This window comes from Nomascus leucogenys, chromosome 10, assembly GCF_006542625.1.
Source record: "Nomascus leucogenys isolate Asia chromosome 10, Asia_NLE_v1, whole genome shotgun sequence".
NCBI lineage: Eukaryota > Metazoa > Chordata > Mammalia > Primates > Hylobatidae > Nomascus > Nomascus leucogenys.
The window spans coordinates 12,572,994-12,587,756 of NC_044390.1; the positions used below are offsets into that span (position 1 = coordinate 12,572,994).

General features: G+C 44.0%; 1 non-coding gene across 1 annotated transcript; it reads right to left on the minus strand.

Moving 5' to 3' along the window:
- Positions 1–12,532: 12,532 nt before the first annotated feature.
- Positions 12,533–12,639, minus strand: LOC115837202. The gene has a single exon (XR_004032218.1). It is a non-coding gene; the product is annotated as a U6 spliceosomal RNA (small nuclear RNA).
- Positions 12,640–14,763: the final 2,124 nt, after the last annotated feature.

A 14,763-nucleotide genomic window follows, 5' to 3' on the forward strand; every position in this document is an offset into this window, starting at 1 on the left:
AATAGAGATTCTTTACAGATGCAAATTCTCCCCCACAAAGAACAGCTTTGCAGGGCCATTTCAAAATATGGCAAGAAACATGTTTGGGGGTAAAATATTTTAATTTTCTTCTTTGTCTCCTAATGTTATGCCAGAGTCAGGTTGGAAAGTAAATCATGATCTATAGGGTTGAATAAAACCCATCTGATGAGAATTTATGATTTGTAGGGCATGACTCCCCAGACCTCTTAGATAGGAATTTGGGCAAGATTAAAAAAATTAGAGGTTAGTGCTTATGAACTAGCCAAACTTCTAGAATTCAAAAATGTGGCTAATCCTCCCATTTGCGGGTTGACGTCAAATCCTAACTCATGAAAAGGGTCATAGTTCAGAGACTAGTGGTCAGACTCATTCCACTAGCAACCAAATCAAATTTCAGAATTCTTGCAATCACAGTTGTGCTTTTATGGGAACAAATATTTCTTATTCATTTGTTTTGCTGAGGCAATAAAACATGACTAGTGACTTGCAGTGATAATATTTTCTCTGAAAAACTTCCTGACGTGCAACTTGATCTTTTTTTCTTTTCTTTTCTAAAATATAGAAACATTTTGAGCTTGTAAATGATTTGTTCCAAGTGCCAATAGAGAATAGCATTTCCGACCGGGTGCGGTGGCTCACGCCTGTAATCCCAGCAGTTTGGGAGGCTGAGGCCTGTGGATCACGAGGTCAGGAGTTCGAGACCAGCTTGGCCAACATGGTGAAACCCCGTCTCTACTAAAAATACAAAAATTAGCTGGGCATAGTGGCAGACACCTGTAATCCCAGCTACTCAGGAGGCTGAGGCAGGAGAATCACTTGAAACCAGAAGGTGGAGGTTGCAGTGAGCCCAGATCACGCCACTGCACTCCAGCCTGGGCAACAAGAGCAAAACTCCATCTCAAAAAAAAAAAAAAAAAAAAAAGAGAATAACATTTCCTAAAAAAACAATGGTTTCCTCTCTCAGAATTTTGGAATCTGCCTGATATATTTCTGGACAAATGAAATCAAACAGCATAGTCATACCCTAGAAGTGCAGAGGTTGGAAAAGAGGTGTAAAGGGCATAGTTGGGAGTGTAATTTTGTACATAAGAACAGAAGAAGAAGGTACAAGGTTAGAAAATTTTAATTATGCTTTTCTCCTTCACTGCAGAATTGGGCCATGTTTAAGTACCTGGAGTAAGCTTGGCAAAAAATCACTTGCCTCCCCATGCTGCTATGTTCTACAGAACTTTCTATCCACATTACGGTCTTACTGAATGGCCTATTTTGTAAACCAAATGCCACAGTATTTCCACATACCTAAATTCAAAGAAATATGCTGACCTAAAGTATGAAAATCCATTGAAATATCAGACAATTGGCCGGGCGTGGTGGCTCATGCTTGTAATCCCAGCACTTTGGGAGGCCGAGGCGGGCGGATCACGAAGTCAGGAGATCGAGACCACGGTGAAACCCCGTCTCTATTAAAAATACAAAAAATTAGCTGGGCGTGGTGGCGGGCACCTGTAGTCCCAGCTACTCGGAGAGGCTGAGGCAGGAGAATGGCATGAACCCGGGAGGTGGAGCTTGCAGTGAGCCGAGATTGTGCCACTGCACTCCAACCTGGGCGACAGAGCGAGACTCCATCTCAAAAAATTAAAAAAAAAAAAAAAAAAGAAATATCAGACAATTTTTCTTGTTTAAATTTTAAGGGATACTTGCTTAGCCTTGCCAAAATGATTTTAATTCAGTATCTAACTTGGATTGAAATGTTTGAATCCTGGACAGGAAAACAATAAAAGTATGAGGGTTACCAAAACAAAACAAAAACAAACAAACGAAAAAAACAGGCATGGTGGCTCACATCTGGAATCCCAGCAATTTGGGAAGCTGAGGCAGGAGAATCACTTGAGGTCAGGGGTTTCAGAGCAGCCTGGGCAACATAGTGAGATCCCATCTATATTAAAAATTTTTAAAGTTTAAAAAAAAAAGTAAGTCAGCCGGGCATGGTGGCTCACACCTCTAATCCCAGCACTTTGGGAGGCTGAAGTGGGCAGATCACCTGCGGTCAGGAGTTTGAGAACAGCCTGGCCAACGTAGTGAGACCGTGTCTTTACTAAAATTACAAAAATTAGCCAGGCGTGGTGGCACATGCCTGTAATCCCAGCTACTTGGAAGGCTGAGGTAGGAGAACTGCTTGAACCCGGGAGGTGGGGGTTGCAATATGCTGAGATCATGCCACTGCACTCCAGCCTGGGTGACAGACAGAACGAGACTCCGTCTCAAAAAAAAAAAAGAAAGAAAGAAAAAGATTTGTGCATTATCATCTTTTGACCTCAGAGAAGGAGATTTCAATGAAGCAAAACAATTTTTTTATTTGCTTAAAAGTTCAAATCAATAAAAATTACATTTAATTGAGACATTAATAACCAAGGAAAAAGGACAGATGTCATAATCTAGTAGGTCAGCCTCAAGGCATGCAGGGACCTGGTGCCTGGCTGGTGGGGAGAAAGTAGTGGTTGGAGCCAGGATGAGGCACATGACATGACTATGACTCAGACCCGCAAGGATGCTAATAGGTGGTCCAAGTTGGTGTTCAAAGGGAAAGGGCAGACTTGACATACATGTATCTAATGCTAATATCTAAGAGAGTCCAGTTTGCAGGTGAAGCATGTCAGTAAAGGCCTCCTTGAAGAGGTAATGCCTCAAGTTAGCATGGAACTTGCTTGTGAATGTTCATCTTTATTTCATTTTATTTTATTTTATTTCGAGGCTAAGTATCTCTCTGGCATTCAGGCTGGACTGCAGTGGCGCGATCTTGGCCCACTGCAACCTCTGACTCCCGGGTTTAAGCGATTCTCCTCCCGCAGCCTCCCGGGTAGCTGGGATTACAGCTGCGCTCCCCCAGGCCATGCTAGTTTTTGTATTTTTAGTAGAGACGCGGTGTCACCATGTTGGCCAGGCTGGTCTCGAACTCCTAACCTCCTCGGTCTCCCAAAGTGCTGGGATTACAAGCGTGAGCCACCGCGCCCGGCCTGTTCATCTTTTAGAGTAGAGCCCTAGACAGCAACTTGGGGATTAGCAGAAAGTCTCTAGGCCTCCCAGAAGAGGAATGCTAAGACTTCACAGGGTTCTAGTTGGGTAGAGCTGGGTTTTAGCTCTTGAGGCAGAAGTTCAATTACACAGATGAGCCTCCCACAGTGAAAGTTAGGAGAGTGTTATAACTCAGTGGATCCAATACAGGGATCACAGATACTGTGTCTACAGAAAAACAGCTATTTCCAGAACACATCCACTTACAAAGGTGAACTTCATTTACCCAACTTAGAAGGTAAGAGCTAACGTTAACATTAGGGAACCAGGCAACATTGTCATGGCAAGTAGCATCAGCCATACTAATTGAGGGTGTGCCCTACTGGCAGCCCTGTATTCGATTTCTTGGAAAGGAAGTGTAAAAAAATTTATAGACTCCCAAATGGCCAAGAAACAAATGAAAGATGCAAGCTGGAGAACCTGGAAAGCCAGTGATATAATTCAGTCGAGGCCAAAGGCTTGAGAAGCAGAGAAGCCAGTGGTGCAAATCTCAGTCTGAGACTGATGGACTGAGAACTGGGACGGGGTGGTGGGAGCCCTGGTGCAAGTCCTTGAGTGCAAAGGCCTGAGAACGAGGAACTCCGATGTCCAAGGACAAGAGAAGATAGATGTCCTGGCTCAAGAAGAGAAAGTGATGTCACCCCTCCTCTGCCTTTTTGTTTCATTTGTGCTCTGAACACTCACGCTGGTGAAGGCAGATCTTCACTCTGTTACTGATTCAAGTGCTAATCTCTTCTGGTACTGCTCTCACAGACACATTCAGAAATGATGTTTTACCGGCTATCCTAGTATCTGTTAGCTCAGTCAAGTTGACTCATATAATTAACCATCACAGTGTATTTATCCAAAATAAAATGAGGGATTAGTAGAAAAGGAAAGGGAATGGTGAGTGACTAAAAATCAACAAATTTCAGGCCAGGTGCGGTGGCTCACGTCTATACTCCCAGCACTTTGGGAGGCCAAGGGCGGGTGGATCACCTGGGGTCGGAAGTTGGAGACCAGCCTGACTAACATGGAGAAACCCCGTCTACTAAAAATACAAAAAAATTAGCTGGGTGTGGTGGTGCATGCGTGTAATCCCAGCTACTCGGGAGGCTGAGGTAGGAGAGGAGGAGAAGGTTGCAGTGAGCTGAGATCGCGTCATGCATTCCAGCCTGGGCAACAAGAGCGAAAGTCCATCTCAAAAAAAAAAAAAAAATCAACAAATTTCTACTACATGTTTTCTTTTTTTCTTTTCTTTCTTTCTTTCTTTTTCCTTTTTTTTTTTTTTTTTTTTTTTTGAGGTGGAGTCTCACTCTATTGCCCAGGCTGGAGTGCAATGGTGCAATCTTGGCTCACTGCAACCTCCGCCTCCCACGTTCAAGTGATTCTCCTGCCTCAGCCTCCTGAGCAGCTGGGACTACAGGCGCCCGCCACCACCACACCCAGCTGATTTTTGTACTTTTAGTAGAGACAGGATTTCACCACGTTGGCCAGGCTGGTCTTGAACTGCTGACCTCAGGTGATCCACCTGCCTCAGCCTCCCAATGTGCTGGGATTACAGGCATGAGCAACCATGCACAGCTCTTTTTTTTTTTTTTTTTTTTTTTTTTCCTGAGACTGAGTCTGGCCCTGTTGCCCAGGCTGGAGTGCAATGGTGCGATCTTGGCTCACTGCAACCTCCACCTCTCATGTCCAAGTGATTCTCCTGCCTCAGCCTCCCAAGTAGCTGGGATTACAGGTGCCCACCACCACAGCCCGACTAATTTTTGTATATTTGATAGAGACAGGGTTTCACCATGTTGGCCAGGTTGGTCTTGAATTCCTGACCTCAGGTAATCTGCCTGCCTCTCAAAGTGCTGGGATTACAGGCATGAGCCACCGTGCCCAGCCTCTACTACATATTTTCTAAGAACAAACTATATTACATTAATCTAATTGCCTGTGGTTGGTAAAACTAGGGAAAGGCATAGATGAACTGTATCATTGATTCATTGTTCATGTTTAGTTTATTTCTAAATATTCAATACTGGCCAATGAACACAAGGCAGGGTATGCAAATCACATCTATTGCCAACTTTGAACTTTATTTTTTATTTACTTATTTGTTTTTGAGATGAAGTCTTGCTATGTCACCAAGGCTGGAGTGCAGAGGCACAATCATGGATCATTGCAGCCTCAAACTTCTGGGCTCAGGTGATCCTCCTGCTTTAACCTCCCAAGTAGCTGGGACTATAGCATGTGGCACCAGGCCTGGCTAATGTTTTGAAAAACAAATTTTTTGTAGCGATGGGGGTGGAGGTCTCACCATGTTGCCCAGACTGATCTTGAACTTCTGGCCTCAATCTATCTTCCTGCCTCAGCCTCCCAAAGTGCTGAGATTACAGGTATGAGCCACTGCAGCTTACCTGCTTCAAACTTTAAATAGTTTGCACTTGGGATAAAATACAAAATCCCTAATGTGGCCTCTAAGGCCCCACAGCCCCTGGGCCCTGACCCTTCCCCATCACTCACTCCTTGCCCCATGTATTCCAGGTCCAGTTGCCCCCTGTTTCCCACGTGGTGCCCCATATGGCAGGCACATTCCTCTTTTCACTCAAAGCTTGAAAAACCTGAATAGCTCCTAGTTGTGGGCCTCAAGTTAAATGTTGGTTCCTCAAAGAAGCTTTGCTAAATCCTCAGTTTGATTCTGCCTCTCCTATTTTTCTAGCCCATGGAACCCTGGTCTCTTCCTTCATAATACAACTTGCAATCTTCTATTTTTCCTGTTGATTTAGATAATGACTGTCTTCCGCAGATGCCAGCAACCCTTCCAAAATGTAAGGACCACATCTACTTTGTTCAATTTTAAATGTAATATCTAACACGGACCTTGACCGGTATGGGCATACAAGAAAGCCTGTTCAATGAGGATTCCAAAATGAATATGAACTCAATTTATATAGCGTGAATATTTTAGGGGCAAGAAATTAAAATGATCAATGTGATCAGTGCAACGGTCATATAAAATACCAGAGGGGACCAGGCATGGTGGCTCACATCTGTAATCCCAGCACTTTGGCAGGCCATGGCGGGTGGATCACCAGAGGTCAGGAGTTCGAGACCAGCTTGACCAACATGGTGAAAAACCCCATCTCTACTAAAAATACAAAATTAGCCAAGCGTGGTGGCACACACTTGTAATCCCAGCTACTTGGAAGGCTGAGGCAGGAAAATCGCTTGAACCCGGGAGGCAGAGGTTGCAGTGAGCCGAGATCATGCATTGCACTCTAGCCTGGGTGACAGAGTAAGACTGTCTCAAAAAATAAAATAAAATAGGCCAGGTGCAGTGGCTCATGCCTGTAATCCCAGCACTCTGGGAGGCTGAGGCGGGCAGATCACCTGAGGTTGGGAGTTCGAGACCAGCCTGGCCAGCATGGTGAAACCCTGTCTCTATTAAAAATACAAAAATTAGCCAGGTGTGGTGGCAGGCACCTGTAATCCCAGCTACTCTGGAAGCTGAGACAGGAGAATTGCTTGAACCCAGGAGGTGGACGTTGCAGTGGGCAGAGATCACGCCATTGTGCTCCAGCCTGGGCAGCAGAGTGAGACTGTCTCAAAAAAAATAAAAGAACAATAAATAAATAATAAAATATAAAACAAAATAAAATACCATAGGAACACCCTGAAGAGAAGGGTTACTTTGGCCATGAGGCAATTTCTCATCTCCTTCCACGTCCCTGTAGGTTACTCCGAGGGAATGAAATGAAGGGTGAAAACACCACATGGCAAATTCACAGCAGGTTGAATTATATTCCTGTGCAATGGAGGGAGAAGGGGGAGGGCAGTTCAAGGGATGCAGCCTCTATGTGAGCCCCACAAGACCATGGCTGTGACCCTCTCTGCAGCATCTGTATCCAAGACTCAGACTTACACAAAGATTAACCCTGAAATCTGCACGTGACACAGAATTGAGAATGACTGAAGTACTGTCTTGCCCTGAAATTCTTTTTCTACAAGTTTGCTTTGAACATGCATTCTACATTGTATTTCTTAATGGAACATTTCCTTCCTATTAATTACCATGTCTTTGTGTTTAAATACATTTGTAACTATATTCAGGTGACTTGGTAAATGGAGTTTCCAAGAGAACAAAACAATGACAGGCCTCTGAGCCCCCATCATATCCCCTGTGACCTGCACTTATAAATCCAGATGGCCTGAAGCAACTGAAAAACCACAAAATAAATGAAAAGAATCAGTTCCTGCCTTAACTGATGACATTCCACCATTGTGATTTGTTCCTGCCCCACCCTGACTGATCAGTTAACCTTGTGACATTCCTTCTCCTGGACATTAAGTCTCCGGAGCTCCCCACCGAGCACCTTGTGACCCCCGCCCCTTCCACTACCTACCCAAATCCTATGAAACTGCCCCACCCCATCTCCATTTGCTGACTCTTTTCAGATTCAGCCCACTTGCATCCAAGTGAAATAAACAGCCTTGTTGCTCACACAAAGCCTGTTGGTGGACTCTTCACGCAGAGGGGCATGACATTGATATTCTGGAATGTTAAATATGTTACAAAGTAAATTCATGATGCCAGAGTTAAAAACAAAAACATGGCCGGGCTCTGTGGCTCACGCCTGTAATCCCAGCACTTTGGGAGGCCAAGGCAGACAGATTGCCTGAGGTCAGGAGTTCGAGTCCAGCCTGTCTAACATGGTGAAACCCCATCTCTACTAAAAATACAAAAATTAGCTGGGCGTGGTGGTGGGTGCCTGTAATCCCAGCTACTCAGGAGGGTGAGGCAGGAGAATCGCTTGAACCCAGAAGGCAGAGGTTGCAGTGAGCCGAGATCGTGCCACTGCACTCCAGTCTGGGTGATAGTGCAAGACTCTGTCTCAAAAAAAAAAACAAAAAACAAAAAACAAAAAACATAAAACTCTTAACATTCCTTTTTCAAACACAAGCTGTGCTGTCATCCTTTTGATTATTACCATAACATAATTTTAATTAAACTCTTATTTACATGACTAGGACTAAAATCAACATTTTAACCACACCATGAAAAAATAATTAGCCAATTTATACTCACTCAGTGGTTAAAATGAAGTAGTGAAAACCATTTTGCTTTTCTTCCCTCTCTCCCTTTCTTTCTCCCTCCTTTCCTTCCCCCCTTTTCCTGTTTTACTCCTCCCTCCTTTCTTCCACAAACATTCATCCTTCTATGAGCCTGAAGCTTTTCTAAGTGCACACATTTGGAAGATATAATACTTAGATTCAAGCATACTTAACCAGCCATGTCCAGAATAAGTTTAATGTGATGCAGTTGACCTATTGTAATATCCATCCACACATCTCACATGTTTTTAAACTCTTATTTTGGCCCATTCATCTTTGAATACTGACTCACCACCGCGCAGTTCTTGATTAGATTATTGTTCACCTCTACTTTGAGAGCAAAATAAGAGTGTGCTCAGCTGACTCTAGTGAGTCAGTGGACCCTCTTTCCATTTCCTAATTCTAGTTCTACTTCAGGATTGAATAAGCAATTATCTACACAGCAATTGTAATTAAACCCATTAATTTAAAAAATACACATAGACCTTAACACATCAATTAAAATGGTTATAGGTTATGTCTAATAAAGCATGTGAATCAAACAAGTAAATATTTCTATGTACAAAGGCTAAAATAGAAAACAAGACTGAGTATGTTTAACATAGCTGATATATCACTGTGGACCTGCTTCCATGTTTTCTGCTGTTTTTAGAAATGATCTTTTTTTCTTTTTCTTTTTTTTTTTTTGAGATGGAGTTTCACTGTTGTTGCCCAGGCTGGAGTACAATGGCACAATCTTGGCTCCCTGCAACCTATGCCTCCCAGGTTCAAGTGATTCTCCTGCCTTAGCCTCTCAAGTAGCTGGGATTACAGGTACATGCCACCACACCTAGCTAATTTTGTATTTTTAGTAGAGATGGAGTTTCTCCATGTTGGTCAGGCTGGTCTCAAACTCTTGACCTCAGGTGATCTGCCTGCCTCAGCCTCCCAAAGTGCTGGGATTATAGGCGTGAGCCACCACGCTCTGCCAGAAATTATTTTCTTTTGTTGCATTTGTTGTTGTTGATATTTGGTAGGCCACCCAGGCCAGGCGCGGTGGCTCACGCCTGTAATCCCAGCACTTTGGGAGGCCGAGGCGGGTGGATCACGAGGTCAGGAGATCGAAACCATCCTGGCTAATGCGGTGAAACCCCGTCTCTACTAAAAATACAAAAAATTAGCTGGGTGTGGTGGCGGGCGCCTGTAGTCCCAGCTATTCAGGAGGCTGAGGCAGGAGAATGGCGTGAACCCGGGAGGCGGAGCTTGCAGTGAGCGGAGATCGCACCACTGCACTCTGGCCTGGGCGAAAGAGCAAGACTCCGTCTCAAAAAAAAAAAATAAAATAAAAATAAAAATAAAGTAAGGACAAAAGATAAGAATTTGTTAGCTGTTGTGTATGATGTTTATTAACATCCCAATGACACATGAAAACATGTCCTGAAGGGTATTATTTATATTTGAGTTTCTCTTGGCTGGGTGCAGTGGCTCACACCTATAATCCCAGCACTTTGGGAGGCTGAGGCAGGACGATCACTTGAGCTCAGGAGTTCGAGACCAGCCTGGGCAACATGGTGAAATCTCCATCTCTAGTAAAAATACAAAAATTAGCTGGGCATGGTGGTGTCCATCTGTAGTCCAGCTCCTTGGAAGACTGAGGTGGGAGGATTTCTTGAGCCTGGGAGGTTGAGGCTTCAGTGAGCAGTAATCATGCCACTGCACTCCAGCCTGGGTGACAGAACAGGACCCTGTCTCAAAAAAAAAAATTATAGTTTCTTTAAGTCATTCATTTTAAAATAAACTAGAAAATTCTGTATGTTTAGCTAAGCTACTTTATAAAATGAAGTCAAGGGGTAAATCTTAACAAACTTGTCTGAATATAGATTAGGACTTTCCTGTTTATTTTTAGGATAATCCTCAGTGGTGCTGACAATGGGTGGGAAGTAGTCCCCAAAAGGGTATCTGCACACATGTGCACAGGCCTTACTATGACACAGTCATTCTTTCTGGTCCAGGAATTGTCACTCCCAAAATCCTATAGCACAGAAGGCTGGTGTTTCATTAAGACAGGTGCATCTGGCCGGGCGCGGTGGCTCACACTTGTAATCCCAGCACTTTGGGAGGCCGAGGCGGGCGGATCACGAGGTCAGGAGATCGAGACCACGGTGAAACCCCCTCTCTACTAAAAATACAAAAAAATTAGCCTGGCGTGGTGGTGGGCGCCTGTAGTCCCAGCTACTTGGAGAGGCTGAGGCAGGAGAATGGCGTGAACCCGGGAGGCAGAGCTTGCAGTGAGCCGTGATTGCGCCACTGCACTCCAGCCTGGGCGACAGAGCGAGACTCCATCTCAAAAATAAAATAAAATAAAATAAAATAAAATAAATAAATAAATAAGCATTAAAAAAAAAAAAAGACAGGTGCATCTTTGAGGGGACTTCACAAAAAGAGAGAGCACACTGGCATTTATTCTCTGTTCCACATGGGATGTAGCCAAGTGAAGGGGGACAGTAAGAACACCCCTTAGAGAATCGAGGGGCTAGCCAGAAACAGGTGAGGGACTTTTACTCCTTGGTCAGATGCCTGCTGGGCTGTAGGAGTGTGTAGGCCTGCCCAGTGCTACTACAGGAGTGAAAGGCAATTAAGTTTTGGGGAGAACCTGACAAGGGTCTGATAGAGGCAGGAGGCAGGCAAATGCCTAGGCAGATAGGGACAGGTCCCTTGTGAAAGCCAACCTTCAAGACAGAAACTGTCCTGGGTAAATACTCAGAGGGGATTGAGAACCCACCTTCCCGTTTGGTGCACTTTCCTTTGATTGATGCCCACTCTTTACCTATTTTACATATACCTACCCTTTCCTAATTGGTTTTCTACACTGTTGTGCCCACCTTTGAGTTGTGTGTTTGCTATGACCGTTTTTGCATACTCACAAACCAATCAGCACACACTCCCTATTCTGAACCCATAAAAAGCCCCAGGCTCAGTCATATTGGGGAACTTTCCTGTCTTCAGGTAGGAGAACTACCCCCACCTCCTGCCATGTCCCCTCTTTTTGCTGAAAGCTTTCCTTTCACTTAATAAATTCTACTCCACTCACTCTTTGATGTTTGTGTGCCTAATTCTTCCTGGTTGTGAGACAAGAACCCAGACTTAGCTGAGCTAAGGAGCAAAAATCCTGCATCAGGTCTCCTGGAGTTTGAGGGGTATAGAGGAACTAGAGCAACCTCTAGTGACAGGGCAAGGACAGAGGGTTGCTGTGGCAGCAATTACACCACCATTGTTTGGCTGGGCAAGAATGCATAAGGTTATCAATGAACCATGGGGACACTGTGGAGACTGTTCACCAGATGGAGTAAAAGGACAGATCATGTACCATTTCCTCAATGCTGGTCCTGCCTGTCAGCTGTCACAGAAGACAAGGGAGGAATAGGGATGAGAAGAGAGGACAGGAGATTTAAATTGGATGAGAAATTAAAGTTTAATATAGACCAAACTAGAATTTTCCATAGCTGAAAATGAGACTCTTCTTACGTCTGAGAATGGCCCCAAAGCTAAGAGATCTCCCTGAAATGTCATCCAGGGACAAAGAAGGGAGATCTGCTTGCTTGAAGGTAGCAGTAGAGAAGAAAAAGTAGTTTACTGATTATAATAACCAGTTCAGCACATTTAATAAATTACACAGTTTATTTTAAAAGTAAGCTACTGTACCACCTATGGTCTAACCTTGCATATATATATAAAACCCACAAAGAAAAAATAAACACAAATTTAAAAAATAAACTTGAATCTGAATTTAGACTAGTCTCTTCAACAAACTACCAGCTTACAGGAAGTATGGGTGATGGAAGAACCCATTAATGACACCAGGAGAAAACTGTCAGCCCAATTCTGAATGTAAGAAATTCAACAGGACTAACAGCCTTACTTCTTCGATGAACACATAGCATGTTACAAAGTTAATTCATGATCCCAGAGTTAAAAACATTAGAAAAGGGAGGAAACACAAGGGAAGGGGAACTGTCATACATTAAAAGAGACTTAAAAAAGTTTGTTTTTTTGAGACAGAGGGTCTCGCTCTGTCACCCAGTCTGCAGTGCAGTGGTGCAATCTCAGCTCACTACAAGCTCCACCTCCTGGGTTCATGCTATTCTCCTGCCTCAGCCTCCCGAGTAGCTGAGACTACAGGTGCACACTGCCACACCTGGCTAATTTTTTGTACTTTTTTTTAGTAGAGATGGGGTTTCACCGTGTGAACGAGGATGGTCTCAATCTCCTGACCTTGTGATCTGCCCACCTCAGCCTCCCAAAGTGCTGGGATTACAGGCGTGAGCCACCGCTCCCAGACTAAAAAAAAAAAATTAATTAATTTTAATTAATTAATTTATTTATTTTGGAACGCTTCATGAATTTGCCTGTCATCCTTGCTCAGGGGCCATGCTAATCTTCTCTGTATCGTTGCAATTTTGGTATATGTGCTGCTGAGGCAAGCAAAAAACAGACTTAAGAGAATATGTAAAATATGTAATGTCTGCACTGTGTTTGAATTTTTATTTGAACAGCCATAAAAATACTCTTGAGACAATCCAGAAAAGTTAAACTTGGACTGGATATTAAATATTATTCTCTGGAGGCATGACAATGTTATTGTTATGTTTCTTTTTTTAAGTTCTTAGGCATTAGGGAAGCATAGTGAAACATTTACAGGTAGAGAAATATGATGACTGGGATTTGTTTTAAAATACTCCACGATAAAAGAAAAAATGTGAGAATTTAGGGGGTGAGGGAAGATTCATAAAAAAAGAATGGCAGAGTGTAAATAATTATTGAAGCTGGGCAATAGATACATATGGCTTTGTTACGTTATTCTATTTTCACATGTGAAATTTTCCATAATAAAAGGTTTGAACACCAGGAGCCAGGGCTCGTGCCTGTAATCCCAGAAATTTGGGAGGCTGAGGTGGACGGATTGCTTGAACTCAAGAGTTCCAAGACCAGTCTGGGCAACATGGTGAAACCTCATCTCTACAAAAATTACAAAAATTAGACAGATGTGGTGGCACATGCCTGTAGTCCCAACTACTTGGGAGGTTGAGGTGGCAGGATTTCTTGAGCCCAGGAGGGTGAGGCTGCAGACAGCCATGATCACAGCACTGTACTCCAGCCTGGGCAAGAGAGTAAGACTCTGTCTGGATATCAGATACCTTGATTTTATTTTTTTAAGGTGTGAATGTGATATGGCATAATGAAGTTAACCTCAGTTTTGAATACTGGCTACATCTTTTATCAGCTATGTGACTTAGGAAAGTCACTTAACCCTTACAAGCTCCATTTTCCCTGTCGCCAAATAAGAATTACAATAATTCCTCTTGGCCAGGCGTGGTCGCTCACGCCTGTAATCCCAGCACTTTGGGAGGCCAAGGCGGGCGGATCACTTGAGATCAGGAGTTCGAGACTAGCCTGGCCAACATGGTGAAACCCCGTTTCTACTAAAAATACAAAATTAGCTGGGCATGGTGGCACATACCTGTAATCCCAGCTACTTGGGATGCTGAAGCAGGAGAATGACTTGAACCTGGGAGCAGAGGTTGCAGTGAGCCAGATGGTGCCACTGCACTCCAGCCTGGATGACAGAGTAAAACTGTGTCTCAAATAATAATAATAATAATTCCTCTTGTTGCAATAAAGATTTAATGAAGCAGGGCATGGTGACTCATATCTGTAATCCCAACACTTTGAGAGGCTGAGGTGGGCAAATCATTTGAGGTCAGGAGTTCAAGATCAGCTTGGCCAACATGGTGAAGCCCCATCTCTACTAAAAATACAAAACTTAGCCAGCGTGATGACACATGCCTGTAATCCCAGCTACTTGAGAGGCTGAGGCAGGAGAATCTCTTGAACCTAGCAGGCGGAAATTGCAGCAAGCCGAGATTGCACCACTGCATTCCAGCCTAGGCGACAGAGATTCTGTCTCAAAGAAAAAGATTTAATGAAATATGTGTGTAAAAGGTTTTGCAAAGCACCTGGCAGAGTAAACACAAGTATTAGCCTAATCAGATTTAATTTTCATTTCTCACTATGTTCTCATTTAGTTTTTTTTGTTTTTTGAGACGGAGTCTCGCTCTATTGCCCAAGCTGGAGTGCATTGGCATGATCTCGGCTCACTGTAACCTTCCCCTCCTGGGTTCAAGTGATTCTCCTGCCTCAGCCTCCTGAGTAGCTGGGATTACAGGTACCAGCCACCATGCCCGGCTAATTTTTATTTTTAATAGAGACAGGGTTTCTCCATGTTGGCCAGGCTGGTCTTGAACTCCTGGCCTCAGGTGATCCTCCTGCCTCAGCCTCCCAAAGTGCTGGGATTCCCTTCCCTTCCCTTCCCTTCCCTTCCCTTCCCTTCCCTTCCCTTCCCTCCCCTCCCCTCACCTCCCCTCACCTCCCCTCCCCTCCTATTGCTTTCTCCCTCCCTCCCTTCCTCCCTCCCTCTCTCCCTCTCTTCCTCCCTCCCTTCCTTCCTCCTTCCTTCCTTCCTCCTCCTTCCTTCCTTCCTTCCTTCCTCCTTCCTTCCTTCCTGGCTCTTGTTGCCCAGACTGGAGTGCAATGACGCAATCTTGGCTCACC